This window comes from Lucilia sericata, unplaced genomic scaffold, assembly GCF_015586225.1.
Source record: "Lucilia sericata isolate MDLA Ls3-8-SP2 unplaced genomic scaffold, ASM1558622v1 Contig000368F_arrow, whole genome shotgun sequence".
Classification (NCBI taxonomy): Eukaryota; Metazoa; Arthropoda; class Insecta; order Diptera; family Calliphoridae; genus Lucilia; species Lucilia sericata.
In genome coordinates this window covers 142,069-160,321 of record NW_023994387.1, presented here as the reverse complement: position 1 = coordinate 160,321, position 18,253 = coordinate 142,069, and the positions used below count along the sequence as shown (strand labels likewise).

At 32.8% G+C, this 18,253-nt stretch overlaps 4 long non-coding RNA genes across 4 annotated transcripts; 1 reads left to right on the top strand and 3 right to left on the bottom strand.

The window, feature by feature from the left end:
* Nucleotides 1-827: 827 nt before the first annotated feature.
* LOC119604183 lies at nt 828-1,176 on the bottom strand. The gene is made up of 2 exons (XR_005231479.1): nt 1,056-1,176; nt 828-987 (listed from the first exon to the last, which is right to left on the bottom strand). It is a non-coding gene; the product is annotated as an uncharacterized LOC119604183 (long non-coding RNA).
* Nucleotides 1,177-5,224: 4,048 nt separating this feature from the next.
* On the top strand, nt 5,225-5,572 carry LOC119604170. Its single transcript, XR_005231473.1, has 2 exons — nt 5,225-5,361; nt 5,428-5,572. It is a non-coding gene; the product is annotated as an uncharacterized LOC119604170 (long non-coding RNA).
* A 5,719-nt stretch (nt 5,573-11,291) lies between these two features.
* Nucleotides 11,292-11,653, bottom strand: LOC119604178. The gene is made up of 2 exons (XR_005231475.1): nt 11,513-11,653; nt 11,292-11,445 (listed from the first exon to the last, which is right to left on the bottom strand). It is a non-coding gene; the product is annotated as an uncharacterized LOC119604178 (long non-coding RNA).
* Nucleotides 11,654-16,802: 5,149 nt separating this feature from the next.
* Nucleotides 16,803-17,109, bottom strand: LOC119604189. Its single transcript, XR_005231485.1, has 2 exons — nt 17,000-17,109; nt 16,803-16,941 (listed from the first exon to the last, which is right to left on the bottom strand). It is a non-coding gene; the product is annotated as an uncharacterized LOC119604189 (long non-coding RNA).
* Between the last annotated feature and the right edge of the window lie 1,144 nt (nt 17,110-18,253).

The window sequence follows — 18,253 nt, the reverse complement described above, 5'->3', positions numbered from 1 at the left end:
AAAATTTTGGGCATATATAGAGCCAAGTCTTTCTAAGAAAACACTGTTCGCAGTTATCTCATTTTCTACATACAAATATCGAAATTTTTAAAGCGGAGAAAATGTATGTCAGTGTCCGCTTAAATGGGCCAAATATTATTTTACATGCTTCTACCATAAGTTCTCTTTCTGGATCGTATATAGTCCCGAATAAAATTTGTTTCTATAAAAGAAAGAATACAGGGACTTCTTTGGGAAAAACCCTAAAAAATACGGCACTTTTTACATGTTGCAGCTTTGAATGAGTCTTACTTTTTATAGGGACATAATAACTTTTGAGAAATTTTTTGTTAGAAATCTAGAGAATATTTTTAAAAAATTTTACGACCATCCGTGGGGCCACCATATTTAAAAAACTAAAAATAGATCGGGAAAATTTTAGAATAAAACAAATTTAAACCTAAGACCCTAGACCTTTTCAAGTAGTAGTTATATTTTAAACTTCAGCTTATTCAGATCATAAATGGATTGTTGCAAATTTTTTGAATAATTTAATACCCGAGGTGATCAACTTTGAGGAGCTACCCACTGGCCCCCATTCCGCCCTCGATCACCTACATCTCTAAATACCTCAGCTCCAAACATTGCGTTATATCCAATAGTTTCAGAGATACCAAATTATTTTCAAAAATAAATGTTTCGAAACCACTGTCCGCTGGAAAAAAATATTATCTGACTCTTGCTAAAATTAAGCAGAGAATATTGCTTGATTTAATAGTAATCACTTCAAAAAAAGAACTTGAAATTTAATTTATGTCAGTCTTAAGCAATAATAATTATTTAAAATATACAGGTTTAAGATTTAAAACTTTATTTATTCAGACATTATAAATTGAATTAAATGTGTTTCTTTATTAATATCAGCTACTTAAATGAATAGTAAAATAAGTTTCACTTTTTACTTCCTTGAAAAAAATAGCCGGAATTAAAAACGCCTTGAGCATTAGCCTGGAAATATTAAATATTTATTTAAAAATTATATTAAATAGAAAACTTTTGTTTATTTTTAAACTTACATTTCCTGGAGCAGCCATTGCACCGGCAGCAATGCAAGCGACTATTAAGATCAAATTAATTAGTTTCATATTTATCACGAGTGAATGACTTTTTTCCGTTATAGAACTTATTGGAATACTGTTGAATACTTTGCTTTTTTACATCATTTTTATATATTATTTTTTACCCTATACTTCAATTAACTTAGTTATAGATATTATAAGTTTGTTCTAACGTTAGTTTTATTCAAGTCATTATATCCGTGGCTTCTTTCGAAGTTCTTTTTTTGCTGGATATATAATTATTTTCCAAAGATCTTATCTAAACAATTTCTTAATCTTCAATTATCTGCATAATATGGAGATATAGATACATACATATGTAAATATTAATATGTGTATAGTACAACATAGTCGGATACAGACCTAGTTAGTACCTTGTAACTAGTGTTTATAAAAAACCGACTTTTGGAAAAACCGGTTTTTCGGTTAACCGAAAATTGACCATTTCTAAAAAACCGGTTTGTCGGTTAACCGAGTACAAAAAAACCGGTTAAACCGGTTAACCAAAAATGTTTGGAAATCTTTAAAATATTATAATATTTAGTTGAAAAATTTCATTTTGCGAAATATTATGAATTACTTAATAAGATATTTGCACTTTTTAGTATAAATATGTACATTAATATATCATAAGAAAGCAAACTTATACAGATCTGAAGTTATTATTGATTCGTCAGGTATATGGAAGTTGCCATAGGAGGAATAAATTGACCTTTGAATATATAATGCATCTATATCAATAAAAAATTTTATGTCCAACACTAGTATAAATAGTGTTCAGGCTCGAGACGATTCATCGGGAACGGAAGTAGACGACGACTGTCTCGACATAGACATTGAGCCACTGCTTTAATTGTGACCACCCTCCGCTCACTACGCCTGTGGTTGTTCAAATTACTGTGAATGACACACAGGTGTCAGTACTTACTTCCTGATAATCAACCTAAGCGCCATTACAGTTTGTGAAAAACCCCAGCAGCATAAATTCTCGGACAGCGACAATTACCCTTATGTTTCGATAAATAAAATCCGTTTTGAGAACGTTTGACAAACTTCTCGATTTTTGTTATACTCACGCAGTAAACAAGGAAGTGCATTTTATAATCAACGTTATTTATTCGTCTTAATAAGTAACAAATTTCTTCATATAATGGTTGGAATTTGTTTAAATACTTAATTTTTTATTATTTTTTTGTCTGAATTTGTAAATCTCCATTTTATATGCATAGTATATGTTTAACATTTCCTAACATTTGTTTAACAATCTCAACTATCCAAAATTTTTAAAAATCACAATAAAAAATCAAAGAAAACATACAATTTTGTACTAAAAATTAGATTTTTTTGAAATCGGTTAACCGAGACTTAAAAACCGGATAACCCGGTTAACCGAAAACCAATGTTTTAAAAAAACCGGTTTGCGAAAAACCGAAATATGCAATAAAAACCGGTTCTTCGGTTAACCGGTTAACCGGTTTATAAACACTACTTGTAACATTGTTTATACTAAATTAAACTCGATAAATTTCTATGTGAATCAGAAAAAAAATATAATTATTTTCGTACGATTTTGAACACAAATATGCATTAATAAAAGTTAGTTCTATAGAATTGTAAGAAATTTTAGAAATAATATTCTGGAGAACTAAATATAGGTTTATTAAGATTTAGGCAACACATAGAGGAAAGTATTAACAAGGTACTTTGGTGCTGGGCGCTATATAGAGGAACCATAGGCATGAAATGGGGCCTTAGTCCTTCTATGACACATTGGCTCTATAAAAGTGTAATTAGACCAATTCTAAGTTATGCTCCAATAATCTGGTGGACTTCTTTCAAAAAAAGAGTAATATCAAACTACTACAGGTAGTTCAGCGTACATGCTGCTTGGGTATAAGTGGAGTCATGTGCACTACGTCAAACAATGCTCTGGAAACAATGCTAGATATTCCACTCATTGAAACATATATGAAATATGAGGCGGCACTTACAGCCGAACGGCTCATAACTTTAGGCGAACTGGCCTAAAGCGGTTATAGGACACGTCATCAATGTATACTGGACACATTGGAAGGCTATACACAATCATCGGACATGCCCGATCGCATACCAGAGAAAAAAATATGTCGGGAACTTTGAAACGCGGATCCCAGATAGAATGTCTTGGTCAAGCGGAACTTTAGAGCAAATACCAGTAGGAATCCGTTGCTACACGGATGGCTCTTAATTGGGAGACAAAGTGGGCTTGGGTTTTTATATTGAAGACCCAGAAACAGAAATATAACACCGTTTATCTAATCACAACACTAGCTTCCAGGCAAAAGTCCGAGCAATAACGGAATGCGTAAATTGGATTAGAATAAATATGGTGCCCACAAGGCTTAATATACTTACCAACAGCCAGAAGGCAATTAGGGCGATATCAGCTGATAAAGTAAAATCTAAAACCGTATTGGATTGTAGAAAAGCTGTAACCGAATGCTCTCCCAGAGGTAAGGTTCACATCATATGGGTAAAGGTTACTCGGGAGTAGTCGGCAATGAAAGAGCGAATGTAATAGCTTTGAAGAGAAGGAACCTCGAGGTAGTTAACCTGACGAATGGCAAACCATTTGACTCAACGAGGGCAGAATTCAAATTATGGGTGAGAGAAACCCATAAGTCCTCTTGGAATAATGAAACCGAGGGTAGAACTACAAAGATCCTATAGGGTGACCCTACCGAGAACAGGACGAGAAGCCTCCTTAAAATTAACAAGTCTGAGGTTAGTATGATGTAACGTATTCTGAGTGGAAACACAGGATTACGGGCACGGCTATACAAAATTGGACGTGCGGATTCATGCGAATGTAGAGCATGTAGAGAGGACAGTGAAACTCTGGAACACTTTCTTTGCCATTGTCAGGCTTTCGCCGAAGTTAGATCCAAATATCTTGGAAGTGATATTATTCGGGATATTCTTAGGAATTACGTCCAGGAAACTGAGTTTTTAAAAATCGGACGATAATACATTTAGTGAATACTATATAAGGTTACCAACAAAAATTTTCCATGAAAAGGAGCGCATAACAGGCCCGATAGTTGCCTATCAACCTAACCGAACCTAAATATAGGCAATTGAAAATTTCTTCATGGATAAATGTTTCCTAGACCCCTTTTTTCTTTTACTTAGTTTTTACGTGAGCGTGTTTGAGGCAGACAGCAAGACAGATATACAGACGGACAGACAGATAGACATGGCTTAATCGACTCAGAATTACATTAGGACCCGGAATATATATGTGGTGTTGGAGGGTATAAAAACAAACTTTGCATTTTATTGCATTTAAATTTATTTATTATTAATATTTAAAAACTAAATTAATCCCAATGTAACGTCAGTATTTTTATTACAATTATTATTATTTCCTTCTATTACCATCTGCAAAAACAACAAAAAAAATATTAACTTCCATTAAGTTATTGTCTAAAAGGACTTACTTTAGGAAACGCCATGGCTAAGCTGAGAGTGCAGAAAGTTGAAAAAAATATTTGAAATAACTTCATCTTATAAGTGAACTTTTTTTGGTTGCCACCTTTCTAGAACTGTAAACACTTGCAAATTGCAATTGTATTTATACATACGTCTCCAGCAAATTAAATATTATTTATGGTAATTTATAAATTTATCAAGAATGCGGTTTAGACTAAAAATATCAATCAACCAGGGATATTTTCAAATTAAAAAAAAAAAATGGTCAGGTTGTATTATAATAGTTCGTAAGTAAGTTCATGTATGTTAGATCATCAGATGCGAAGAAATAGGCCAATAACGGGCCTGTTGCGCTCTCCTTTCCAAAAACCATTGCTTACTAGCCTACGAAGGTACCCAAATATGAAATAAATCAATTAAGTTATTAATTTGATTATGTCATTTATAACACACTGCGAAATAACGCTCACAGAACACAAAACGTATAACATTCTGAGACCTAAATCGAGTATAGTCTTTAGTCTCCCTGCGGAGAGAATTTTTAAATAAATTAAGTTCTAAAAATAAAAAAATACATTAATTAATAAACCGCATTTAATTTCCTAATAATTATAATGATCCGCATATAAATCATTTGATTCGCTAATAACAAGTATAAACGCAATTGTCAGTTCATAATTTTCTACAGTTCCAGAAAGGAAAGAACCAAAGAAATATCTTTTACAAAATGAAATTATTTCAATTAATTTTTCCAATATTCTGCATTATCGCCCTTACTATGGCGGCTCCCGAAGTAAGTCCTCTTAAAAAATAAAATACTGTAAGTGACATAATTTTTATTATTATTTTTTTTTTGCAGATGATAATTAATGGAAATAATAATAATAACAATTCAAACACCGATGTGTCCTTTAGATTGTTGGGATAGCTTTTTAACTAACTGTATAAGATTTTAAAAATTTAATTTTTTTGAAAATATAACTAATAAACACATATTTAGTTGAATAAGTGCGGAACTTATATCTTAACTCGATTGTAAATTGAAAATATGCGGCTATACCGAATCATAAACACTCACCATCAAAGCATGTGCTTAATTTCGGTAGGTGGTTCCATATATGGATTTAAGTCTTTATGGATCGACCGTTTAGTTGAATGCTGAGTTGCATTTTAGCTATAAAATACTGATTTGTATATGAACATCAGATTTTCGGAATAAAGCCGATAATGAGAGCATGGGTCAATTTAGGAATCAACTCTGTAGAATTTGAAAGAATGGATAAGATCTTCTAATCGAATTTCATCTAAATTCCATAATTTTTTAACGATTTATTGACAATAAGCTGATTTTTTGCAAGATAGGTCGGTTGGGTCAATTTAGACCCAATTTAGAATTTCATCTAAATTCCATAATTTTTTTAACGATTTATTGACAATAAGCTGATTTTCTGCAAGATAGGTCGGTTGGGTCAATTTAGACCGATCCTCATGTAATTTGAATGGCAGTTTTTGGTTCTTATAAAACTTTTTTTTCGTGTTACGTTGCTAATTGGTATTTTAAAGTCTGTTATGAACGTTAATATCATTTTCTTAGGGCAACTTTATATATGGGGTTTTCATGTCCAGTGACCCCACCCTTTGAAACCGTTGTCTTCCGATCGGTATGAAATACTTGTAATACTTGTGATCAATTTCACGTGAATAGAAATATTTAAAATTGATCTGAATTATTGTGAATCATTTTGACATTTTCTTGCTACTATATTAATAAAATAGAAATTTTGAAATGGTTTTGAACCCCAGCCACAAGAGTATTTTTATACCCTAGACCACTTTAGTATATTGTGTTTGTAACGCATACAAATATTGGTCATATACCCAACTTAAAGTATAACAATCGGTTTGGAATAATTTTCTGACTTGATCAACCCATGTCCGTCTGTCTGTGTGTCCATGTAAAATTTGTTTTTCGTCACAAGGACGAATGCCAATTAAAAATTTTTGAAATCGGTCCATTATTTCAACTAGCCCCCATACAACCTGACCTTCAAATTTTGGGTTTTTAACTCATAACTATGTCAAATATACTACTATCTCAACAAAAATTGGTACAACTAAGTTTTATATAAGCATAAATGACAATTTTTATAATGATCGGCCGTCGTTTGACCCTAGCCCACATACAAACCCCCGTTTAAAAAATATCTTAAACGTCCAAAAATTTATTTATAACCATTAGTATCGAGATGAAATTTAGCATGACTAACCTTTATATAAAATTACATCCTTCTTCCCAATTTGTTGAGGATCGGCCCATATTTGACCCTAACTCCCACATAAAGCCTCTTTTAGAAATTTAGTTTTTTATTAATAAATTGCTTAAATACATCGGAATTAAGGTAAAATTCAAAAAAATTTTTATGAAAAACTAAGTTTTGTCGATCTTTGGAGTGATACAAGAAGATTTAACATATTTATGAGCTTAAAAGCCCTATTCGGGGGGTACGGTTGTAAGGGGGCTATACGAATTAATGGACCGATTTTAACTATTTTTAATAGGCTTCCTCCTGAAAAGAAGAGTATGTGTCAAATTTCATCTAATTATCTTGAAAATTGCGACCTGAAGAGTACGCACAAAGTTTGCATGGACTCACAGACGGACAGATAGACAGGCAGACAGACGGACATAGCTAAATCGACTCAGAAAGTGATTCTGAGGCGATTGGTACACTTTAAGAGTGTAGGATCAATACAAACATCAGCACAAAAGAAGATTCGGTATAACCGCATATTTTCAATTTACAATCGAGTTAAGATATAAGTTCCGCACTTATTATATTAAAACATTTTTAATTTTTATTGAATATAATTATCTTATACAATTAATTAAAAAGCTATCCAAGCAATTTAAAGGACACGTCGGTGCCTGAATTGCAATTATTATTATTTCCTCTAATTATCATCTGCAAAAAAATAATAATAAAAATTATGTCACTTACAGTATTTTATTTTTTTAAGAGGACTTACATCGGGAGCCGCCATAGTAAGGGCGATAATGCAGAATATTGAAAAAAATAATTGAAATAATTTCATTTCGTAAAAGATATTTCTTTGGTTCTTTCCTTTCTGGGACTGTAGAAAATTACGCACTGACAATTTCGTTTATACTTGTCATTAGCGAATTAAATGTATTATATGCGGGTCATTATAATTATTAAGAATTTAAATGTGGTTTATTAATGAATTTTATAGGTATAAATATGATCATAGACAAATATACTATAGAATCGCTATTTAAGAACTTAATAGATAATTCTCATCCATTTGGATTTATTTAGCTTAAAAAGGCAAATTCGACTATAAGAGGTTTGAATGCCTTTGTCCTGTATAAAATAATGCGTTTATTAAAAATGTTTTAAAGTTATTAAAATTTGATTTAGAAGTCGATGAAATGAAAGTTTTTTTTTAATTTTTTTTAAAAAGCAACAACATACGCTTATTGACTTAGATTTCTTACTTGTTTTATTATCAAGTTCTTCTCCAAATTAGGCGTATACTTAATATTTGTAATATCAATAAATAATTAACACGTATTCGTACAGGTGTCGTTAATACAAGCAGTGCACAGTGGTTTATAAACTTTTATTTTTGGAAATAATTTGTTATCTCTGAAACCATTGAATATATCGCAATGAGCTCATGTTTAGAGCTGATTTGTTTTTGAGTTGATTGACAGTTGTAGGTGATTGAGGGCGGATTGGGGGCCAGTGGGCAGCCCATAAAAGTTAAACACTTCGTGTATTAAATTTGTTTAAAAAATCGCCAAAAATCCATTTATGATCTGAATGTGCTGAAAATAAATGTGACTACTCCTTGAGAAGGTCTACAAAAAAATACACAAATACAAATTACACGTGTGGGTTATCTCTTTTGCTTTAAGAGATATTTAGGTTTACATTTTTTTATTCTTAAATTTGTCCCACCTATTTTTAGGTTTTTAAATGTGGACCGTATATTTTTTTAAAAATATCCTCTAGATTTCTGACAAAATTCTAAACAAAAACAACGTTTCAACAGTTATCGAGTCCCTATAAAAAGTTAGACGCATTCAAAGTTGCAACATGTAGAAAGTGCCGTATTTTTTAGCTTTTTTCCCAAAAAAGTCCCTGTATTCTTTTTTCTTATAGAAACAAATTTTATTTGGGACTATAGACAAATTTTATATGATTCGAAAAGAGAACTTAATGTAGAAGAGTGTAAAATAAAATTTGGCTCATTTAAGCGAACACATCCCCCACCATCCCTATCCAAACTTAGTCAATTTTGAAAATAAAAATATTTTGATTTGAATAAAAAATTTAAAAAACGCAAAGCACTAATCCTCACAACGATCCCATATTTATATAGCCACATATGTTCCTTAAATATATACAAAGCATTTCTACTATCACAGGGTAAATAACGTCACAGTAGGCACTTTTATCAAAAAACTAATTTTTTGGAAGACATTTTTTCCGCTTTAGGAATTTTGGTATTTTTATATAGAAAATGAGACAACTGGTAACGGTGTTTTTTTTAGAAAAACTTGGATCTATATATGTCCAAAATTTTGTTCCAATATCTTTATCGGTTCAAATTTTACATTAACTCAAATTTTAAGAAATCTCTACATACTAATTTTTTCACTTTTTCGTAAATGGTGTTCTAATAAAAGATCCGTTACATTATATATCTATTAACGTTAAATCCCTAAGTCATTATGTTTTCAATGATACTAAATACTAAAGAATTAACTACTAACTTTATTTTAAATTTCAGCTTATTCAGATCATAAATGTATTTTTGACGATTTAAAAAAAAATTTAATACCCGAGGTGATCAACTTTGAGAGGTTACCCACTGGCTCCCATTACGTCCTCAATCACCTACAACTGTCAATAAACTCGTAAACACCTCAGCTCCAAACATGTGAGATTTCATTGCGATATTTTCAGAGATACCGCATTATTTCCAAAAATAAAAGTTTCTAAACCACTGTGCTTCCGTCCTTCTGTTGATACCGAAAAGAAAGGGCTTATGTATATCGAACAAGTTCTTTACGAACCAAAATCTATCTATACATATCATATTATGATACTACGACTCTAGACTTCGGGGAAACACCTTTGATAGAATTTCCAACTAGGGATGATTGGCTTGTATCCGATAGACTGTTTGGTGGGTGTGCAGTTTTCACAGACGGGTTCAAGATGGATACCGGCACCGGTGCCGGTGTCTACATCGCTGATATCAACATAAAACGGTCCTTCAGACTCCATGACGAATGTAGTGTCTTCCATGCAGAGATCCTAGCGATCTGAAAAGTGACGGAATTGATACGGAATCATATCGATCCGGGGTCGATTGTGACAATTTATGTTGATAGTCAAGCTGCTCTCATAACATTGGCTTGTCACACGGTACATTCGCGCCTGGTTGTAGATTGTAGAAACGCCCTTAGGGACATTATGAGGATGTTAAAACCACCACTATTACAGGCTGATATTCAAAAGAATCCGTGACATGCCTGGTTGTAGATTGTAGAAACGCCCTTAGGGACATTATGAGGATGTTAAAACCACCACTATTTCAGGCTGATATTCGAAAGAATCCGTGACATCATAATCCAGTCCTGGAATAGTAGATTGGATTGTAATGTACCAATTATATCTATCCTTTTTACCTTCTTCTCTGCTTTTACTTGTAGTGTGTTTTTATTTTATTTTTCTGTTTTTTGAATACTCACGCCTTGAAGGGAATTACAAAGGACCTTAAGGTCTCCGAATGGGTATGCACCGTTTTTATGGTGTATAACCCTTCTTAACCTAAACCTATCATATCACATGTTTTGATGGTGTATGAATGTATTTATAAGATTCGCGCAATTCGAATGCATTTATGAGATAAATTCAAAAAATATTTTGAATTTTTTTTTATTTGGACCAACCTTTATATATTGGAACCTATTTCTCCCTCGCTTATTGTGGTGACAACTGTCTTTACAATTAACTTTAGGGGGGGGGGGGGGTTGTTTGAAATAACAATTTTCTCTCGGGATTACTTATTGACCAATAGTGACGATTTATTTCTCGCTGGAAAAAATAATATCTGACTCTTAATACCAAATTGGCACACTCACTCCAAAAATAATGGACAGTTTTCAAAATAGATCAAACCGGGCTTGGGGGGTAATGTCTACATTTTAAAGTACAATTACATTTGAAGTAATTATAATTGAAGCTTTACCAATTACAATTACTTGTAATATTTATTGATGTTTTGCCAATTACAATTACTTGAAATGGTAATTGAAGTTTTGCCAATTACAATTACTTGTAATTGTGAATTTTGTGCCTTATAATTACATGTAATTTGTAATTAGTAATACATTAATTACAATTACAAGTAATTTTAACTGGAAACTTCAATTACAATTACAAGTAATTATAATTGGTTATTGCTCAATTACTCATTATGTACAAGTAATTGTAATTGACCATGTAATGAATTACTTTGTATAATCATTACCCCCCATGTCCGGATCAAATTATATGAAAGACATTGGAAAGGCTCTTATTTTGCTGTACTCAGTTCAAAACCCGTTAATTTTGAGTTATACCACACTTGAATGCCGAATGAGCCATATGTAAAATTATTTGAAAATTTTCGATACAGATATACATATATAGGGTTAAACTTTTTTATTCACACATTATAAATTTAATAAAATGTGTTTTTCTTTATTTATATCAACTACTTCAATTCAATAGGATAATAACTTCAATTATTTACTTCCTTGGAAAAAGTAGCCGGAATTAGTAACGCCTTGTGCATTAGTCTGGAAATATTAATAAATATTTATTTAAAAGTTATTTTAAAATGGAAACATACAAGTTAAAACTTACATTTCCTGGTTCAGCCATGGCAGTGGCAACAATGCAAGCGACTATTAGGAAAAAATTAATTACTTTCATATTGTTTTACTAACAAATACTTTGATTCCGCTATAAAACTTATTGGAATACTATTGAATATTGTTCCTTTTCATAGCATTTTTATACGTTATTATTTTACCCTACTCCGTATCTGATGGTGTGGTAGGTATTATAAGTTGGTGTTAATGTTTGTTATATTGAAATAAATGGATCATAAAGAAATTCACCCGAATTATATTTTAGCTTGATATGTCACTGGATTAATAAGAAAATAGCTGCTAAAATGGGAATTGGTGTCTTTTGTCTCAACTTCCGAGTCATGTTTGTATATGATATACATACATACATATGTATGTATGTACCTTTTTGTTTGTGTGTGGTATTATATAGTCGTTGTTGCAGTATATACATACTTTCTTCAATAGTTTATACATGATTCATAGTTAAAATTAATTAATTTTAAATGGGTTTTTATTGATTTTTACCACAAATGAATAACAGTTGGTTTTATAAAATTACGGATATTACTAATGACTATTTATACCCTTCCCACTAAGGTGATGTTTGTGCTGATGTATGTAACGCATAAAAATATTGGTTCTACGTCCACCTCAAAGTCTGATTATATGATTTGGATTGTCTCAGAATTAATTTTTGAATCGATTTAGCGATGTAATCAAATTACAGGGTGCAGTTTTCTAGATAATTTGATGAAATTTTTGCACATACTTTTACATTCTTTTCCAAGAAACAAAACTTTTGTTGTATTATATTTACCAAAATCGCCACAACTAAGTTTTATATAAGGGCAATATCGTGTGAAGTGACCAACTCAAAATATCGATTTGGATGAAAGGGTCACCTCATAGGATCTTTGTGGTTCTACCCACCGTTTCATTATTCCAAGAGGACTTATGGGATTCTCTCATCCATATTTTTAATTCAGCTGTTGTTGCGCCGAATGGTTTTGCGTTTGTCAGTTTAACTACCTCGAGCTCCCTTCCCTTTAAAGCTATTACATTCGCCCTTTCGTTGCCGACTACTCCCGAGTGGCCTGATATCCATATGATGTACCTCTGGGAGAGTACCCATATGAAGTACCTCTGGGAGAGTACCCATATGATGTACCTCCGGGAGAGTATTCAGTTAAAACTTTCTTACAATCCAATACGGTTTTAGATTTAATTCTATCACCTGATATCGCCCTAATTGCCTTCAGCCTGTCGGTAAAAATATTATTATTATAATCCAATTTACACATTCCGTTATTTCTCGGACTTCTGTCTGGAAGCTTATGTTATGATTAGGTAAACGGTGTTATATTTCAGTTTCTGGGTCTTCAATATAGAACCTCAAGCCCACTTTGTCCCCCAATTAAGAGCCATCCGTGTAGCAACGGATTCCTGCTGGTATTTGTTCCGCTTGACCAAGACATTCTATATGGGATCAGCGTTTCGAAAATTCCAAAATATTCTGTGTCTGGATCAGGCACGTCCGATCAAATGAGTCCAGTATTCATTGATGTCGTGTTCTGTAACCGATTTGGCCGGTTCGCCTAAAGTAAAGAGCCGTTCGGCTGTAAGTGCCGCCTTATATATTAAATATGTTTCAATAGGTGGAATATCTAGCAACGTTTCCAGAGCCTTGGTTGAAGTAGTACAAGTGGCACCACTTATACCCAAGTAGCATGTACGCTCAACTCCCCGTAGTAGTTTGATATTACACTTTTTGTCAAAGCCTTTCTCCAGATTATTGCAGCATAAGCTAGAGTTGGTCTAATTACACTTTTATGAAGCCAATTTGTCATAGTAGGACTAACGCCCAGCACCGATGTGCCTTGTTGATCCTATCCTCTATGTGGTGTCTCCACTTTAATTTCCGGTCAAGGATTACACCTAAGTACTTAACTTTGTCTGTCACCGGTATCTTCTTGCCCAGGGAGCAGGGTTCAGTATACGTAGAAATTTTTGTCTTTCTTCCGAAAAAACAGATTTCCGTCTTCGCCGGGTTAACATTGAGGCCTCTCGGTTGAGCCCAGCTCAAGGCCGTATTGAGTTTAACCTGTACGGTTTATAATATCTTTAAGGGGTTAAAATGCTAAAATTTACTTACACAATAACATTTTAAGTCATAATTTTAACACGGGGATGACATTGGAGGCAATTACTTACCACAGTCGCTTACAAATAGGGAGTTAGGTAAGTACTAACTACGATCGCCTACTAATAGGGAGTTAAGTAAGTAGTTTTGTTAAAAAATATTTCCGTCACTTATTCAAAAAAATTAAGACTACGCTCACTCGTATAAAGTATACTTCTTAAAACTGGTTTGTACTAATGTTTGTAATATTGGCTCTACGCTTAAAGTATACAATCAAATCAAAATTACTTTCTTACCTATTAGCAATACATATTCAGCATACTCATTACGTTCTATGACAATCTACCCATCTGCCTAATGTAAAATTGTTATTGGTTTTTAAAGCAAAACTTTTAAATTTAGTTTGTTTTATATATTTTGAGTATTTTTTACGATCAGTCAGTAACATATACAATATAAGGTTCACGTACGAATACAATGAAACGAACATATATCATTATTAAATAAATATGTATATCAGAATTATAATGTCGAGTGCTTTACGTAAACACCTTCCGTGTTGGCCTATTTCACGGTGGTCATCTTCAACCACTCGGTGAGCTTTTGTAACGACTCACCACCGCCCCATTGTGGTTGTTACACGCAGGTGGCAATTTACGTATATGGAATTTCCGGTCCGTGCACTTTGCTCAAGTACTTGAACTATCTAATCTCTGACCATTGCTTAACTTCGGAGATGCAAAAACATCACTCCCGTTTACAACCACGCATACAGGATGGCCTCTGTTGAGTCGGCAACAACACCTAGAGACGTAACCGATAGACCGAAGTACGAACCCATCAAATAAGCCGAGACTTTGTTCATACTCACATTGTGGTAAATCTGGTATGAACAGAGTTTACTCTGAACATACCTGGACAAGGAAGGAAACTTCAATGATATCACTTATATGAGATATCTTTCAACCATCCCCGCACATTTCTCATTTATCCGACACACTCATAAGAGAACAACATACGACGGATTCACTCTAGTTATACGGGCGGATGAGTTCCGCTTAGTCCCACAGCCACTCCTCTGTGGGGTATCTGTTGTCAATCGACAACATCACCGAACTTATCCCGAAATATAGATTACACCGTGTATCAGTCTTTTAACCGCAACTTACTCTTCCCGCGAATTTGGGTTAATTGGGATTGCAATACACCAAGATGAGGGTCTGTCATCAAAAAACATGCCACGTGAAAAGGGTATATATAAGTTTGTCATTCCGTTTTCTATAACATAATTTTCCAACACTACAAAGTATATATATTCTGAATACTTATAGATAGCGGAGTCAATTTAGCCATGTCTGTCTGTTTGTTCGCGTGTATGTTGAAATGAGTTTTGAGAAGACCCCAGATATCTGCGAGATCCGAAATTTTAATAATTCTATCAGACATACGAACTGGAAGAACGCTATTAAAAATCAAAAAGATCGATCCATTAATAACGGAGATATGAGCAAAAATCTGATGCAATCTCTGAAAATTTCATACAAAATTTAAATTTTTATGCATGCTGAGACAGAAATTACAACATCAACACACAAAAAAACAAGTAAGAAATTATAGTCGGGCGATGCCGACCATATAATACCCTACACCTGTTACAAAATTAAAATGTGATTTAGTTTTCATAATAATGCATTTAAGTTGAATTGTACCTTGCCTCAGATATACTTAAGTCATTTATTGTTGAATAAAATTGCGGACATTTAAGTCAAATTTTGAAGGGGGCTTTGTATAGGGGCTATGGTCAAATGAGACCCTATAACTATAAAATTTTTGAGGGTCATTAAGGCTAGTATAGAACTTGGTTTTGCAGCTTTTTGTCGAGATACGAGTATATTAAACATAATTATGAGCTTAAGACTCTATTCGGCGGGTTCAGTTGTATGGCGGCTAGGTGAAATAATGGACCGATGTTAAACATTTTCAATATGCTTCGTCTCCGGTACCATAAAAGATCATGTGTTAAATTTTATTCAAAATTGCGACCTGTAGTTTGATTACAAGGTTTACAAGCCCTATTCGGCGGTTCAGTTGTATGGGGGCTAGGTGAAATAATGGACCGATCTTAACCATTTTCAATAGGCTTCGTGTGACAATAAACGATCATGTACCAAATTTCATTGAATTATCTTCAAAATTGCGACCTGTAGTTTGATTACGGACAGACGGACGGACATAGCCAAATCGACTCAGAAAATGATTCTAAGCCGATTGGTATACTTTAACTTATAGGACTAATATTATTGTGCGTTACAAACATCAGCACAAACCCAATATACTATGCCCACTAAAGTGGTGTAGGGTATAATTAACAACACGTTACGAATGAGGCAGTGTTTTGTTATTGCCTAGAAACATGAAATTAAGTATGTAGAATCTGGATTAAGTGCGAACCTTTTTGGTACTTTTTCGTTCTTCAAAAGGTACTTTTTCAATTTTCTATAATATGGAACCTATAAATATGAAAGTAAGCATGTAGAGCCAGTATTGAATGAGAACATATCAAAAGAAACTTTTTGGTACTTTTTCGTTCCTCAAAAGGTACTTTTTGAATTTACTATGATATTAAACATAGAAACCTGAAATTAAGCTGTAGAACACGGATTATAAGATAATATATAAAATGGAACTTTTTGGTACTTTTTCGTTCTTCAAAATGTAGTTTTTGAATTTTCTATATTATTGAACCTAGAAACTTGAAATTAAGCATGTAGAGCCCGGATTAAGTGAGAACCTCTAAAAGGGGACTTTTTGGTACTTTTTCGTTCTTAAAAAGGTGCTTTCTTGAATTTTCTATAGTATTGAACTTAAAAAAAACATAATATTAAGCATGTAGAGCCCGAAGTGAGTAGATGTAAAAGAGGACTTTTTAGTACTTTTTCCTTCTTCAAAGAGTACTTTTTGAATTCTTTATAATATTGAATCATGAAACATAATATTAAACATTAAGTGTTTTAAGTTAATGCAAATCTATAGGAAATTATACTTTTTGGTTTTATAAGGTAAACCTTGTAATCAAAGTACAGGTAACAATTTTGAAGATTATTCAATGAACGTACTACTTTAGGCAGAAGGTTATTATTAAATAAAAGATAAACTAAAATTTGTTTTAATTGAATTTTATTTTTCAAGTCTCATTTGGTTTGATTAGAACATATTTGAAATTACATTCAATGTCATAATTTATATTATTTTCCACCTTGGTTCAAGTAACCGGTGTTAAGAACACCTTGAGCATTATACTGAAAATATTGAATAATAATTACAAAAATGACAAAAATTTTGAAAAATTAAACTTACATTATCTGGAGCAGCCATAGCACCGGCAACAATACAAGCGACTACAAAGAATAATTTAATTATTTGCATATTTTTCTCTTTTCCGCAACCAAATATGTTGGAATACTGTTGAATAATTTTCCACTTTACACCTTTTTATATAAATTTTAAAAGATTTTTGTTCTTAGTTCACTACATGTTCTTAGATGGGGTGGGTGTTATGCGTTTGTGTTAACGTTTGATATTCTAAAATAATCGAAATAATACACAGAGTCGATTCATCAAATAGTTAATTTCAATTCGGGAACAAATAGGTACTTCCAAAGGTCATTATGTATTATTATTCTTATATAGTAGATCCTTAAATCTAGGTTTTTAACACTTATGGATATAATTTTTTGTGTATATTATTATGTAGTCGGATTCGCAGACTACTTTTTTTATATCTTTACAGAAAAATAATCAGAAAATTTCCCCATGTATTATAATTAAAATGAATTTTCATTTATAATATTTTTATTTTTGACCACAAATATGCATGAATAACAGTTAGGTTTTTATATAGTAAAAGTAGAATTATTAATAATAACACAGGCCAACGAAATGAAGGTTTGTAAAACTTTTGAAACCAATTTGACTGATCTTAATGTGTTTTTAGCGGCTCAAACTGAATCAGATATCTGTTTTTCACTTGGTTGGTTATCGTGGTGGCTCATAGCGCGCAAACCGTCAACTAGAGTTAAAGGGACTCCGTTTTGATCGGACCACTTCACTCGTCAGATGTAGTATTATATTCAGTATATAGCCGTGGAAAATCTCAAGATGTCATTAAGCTTAGACCCATATATCTCACCAAGGTTGGATATGAAGTAGCTACCAAGAAAACTGTTTCTCCTTTCAGTTTTCTCCTTTTCCCTGTCTTTGCAACTGCGACAGTACTCTTTAAAGAGGAGCCCCAAACGACATGAATGTCTGCCTAGCACCCAGTGTCCTGTTATTACTGCTATCAATCTTGATATATCCCGCCAATTTCGGGTTATAAGGTGTCTTGTGCGTTTCTCATTGAAAGAAGACCAAAATAACTAAACCCCTTTACAGGTGTCTGGGTTATTTCATCTAATTTCAGCTTTTTGCAGAAAGAATCTGAGGATACTGCTTTCGATAAAACCTAACGGCGTTGGATATATCAAGAGCAGATCCCGTTTTGGCAAGCTCATCTGCCTGTTCATGTTCATAATAGTCACTATGCGTAGGGACTCAAACAGGGTAATGTCT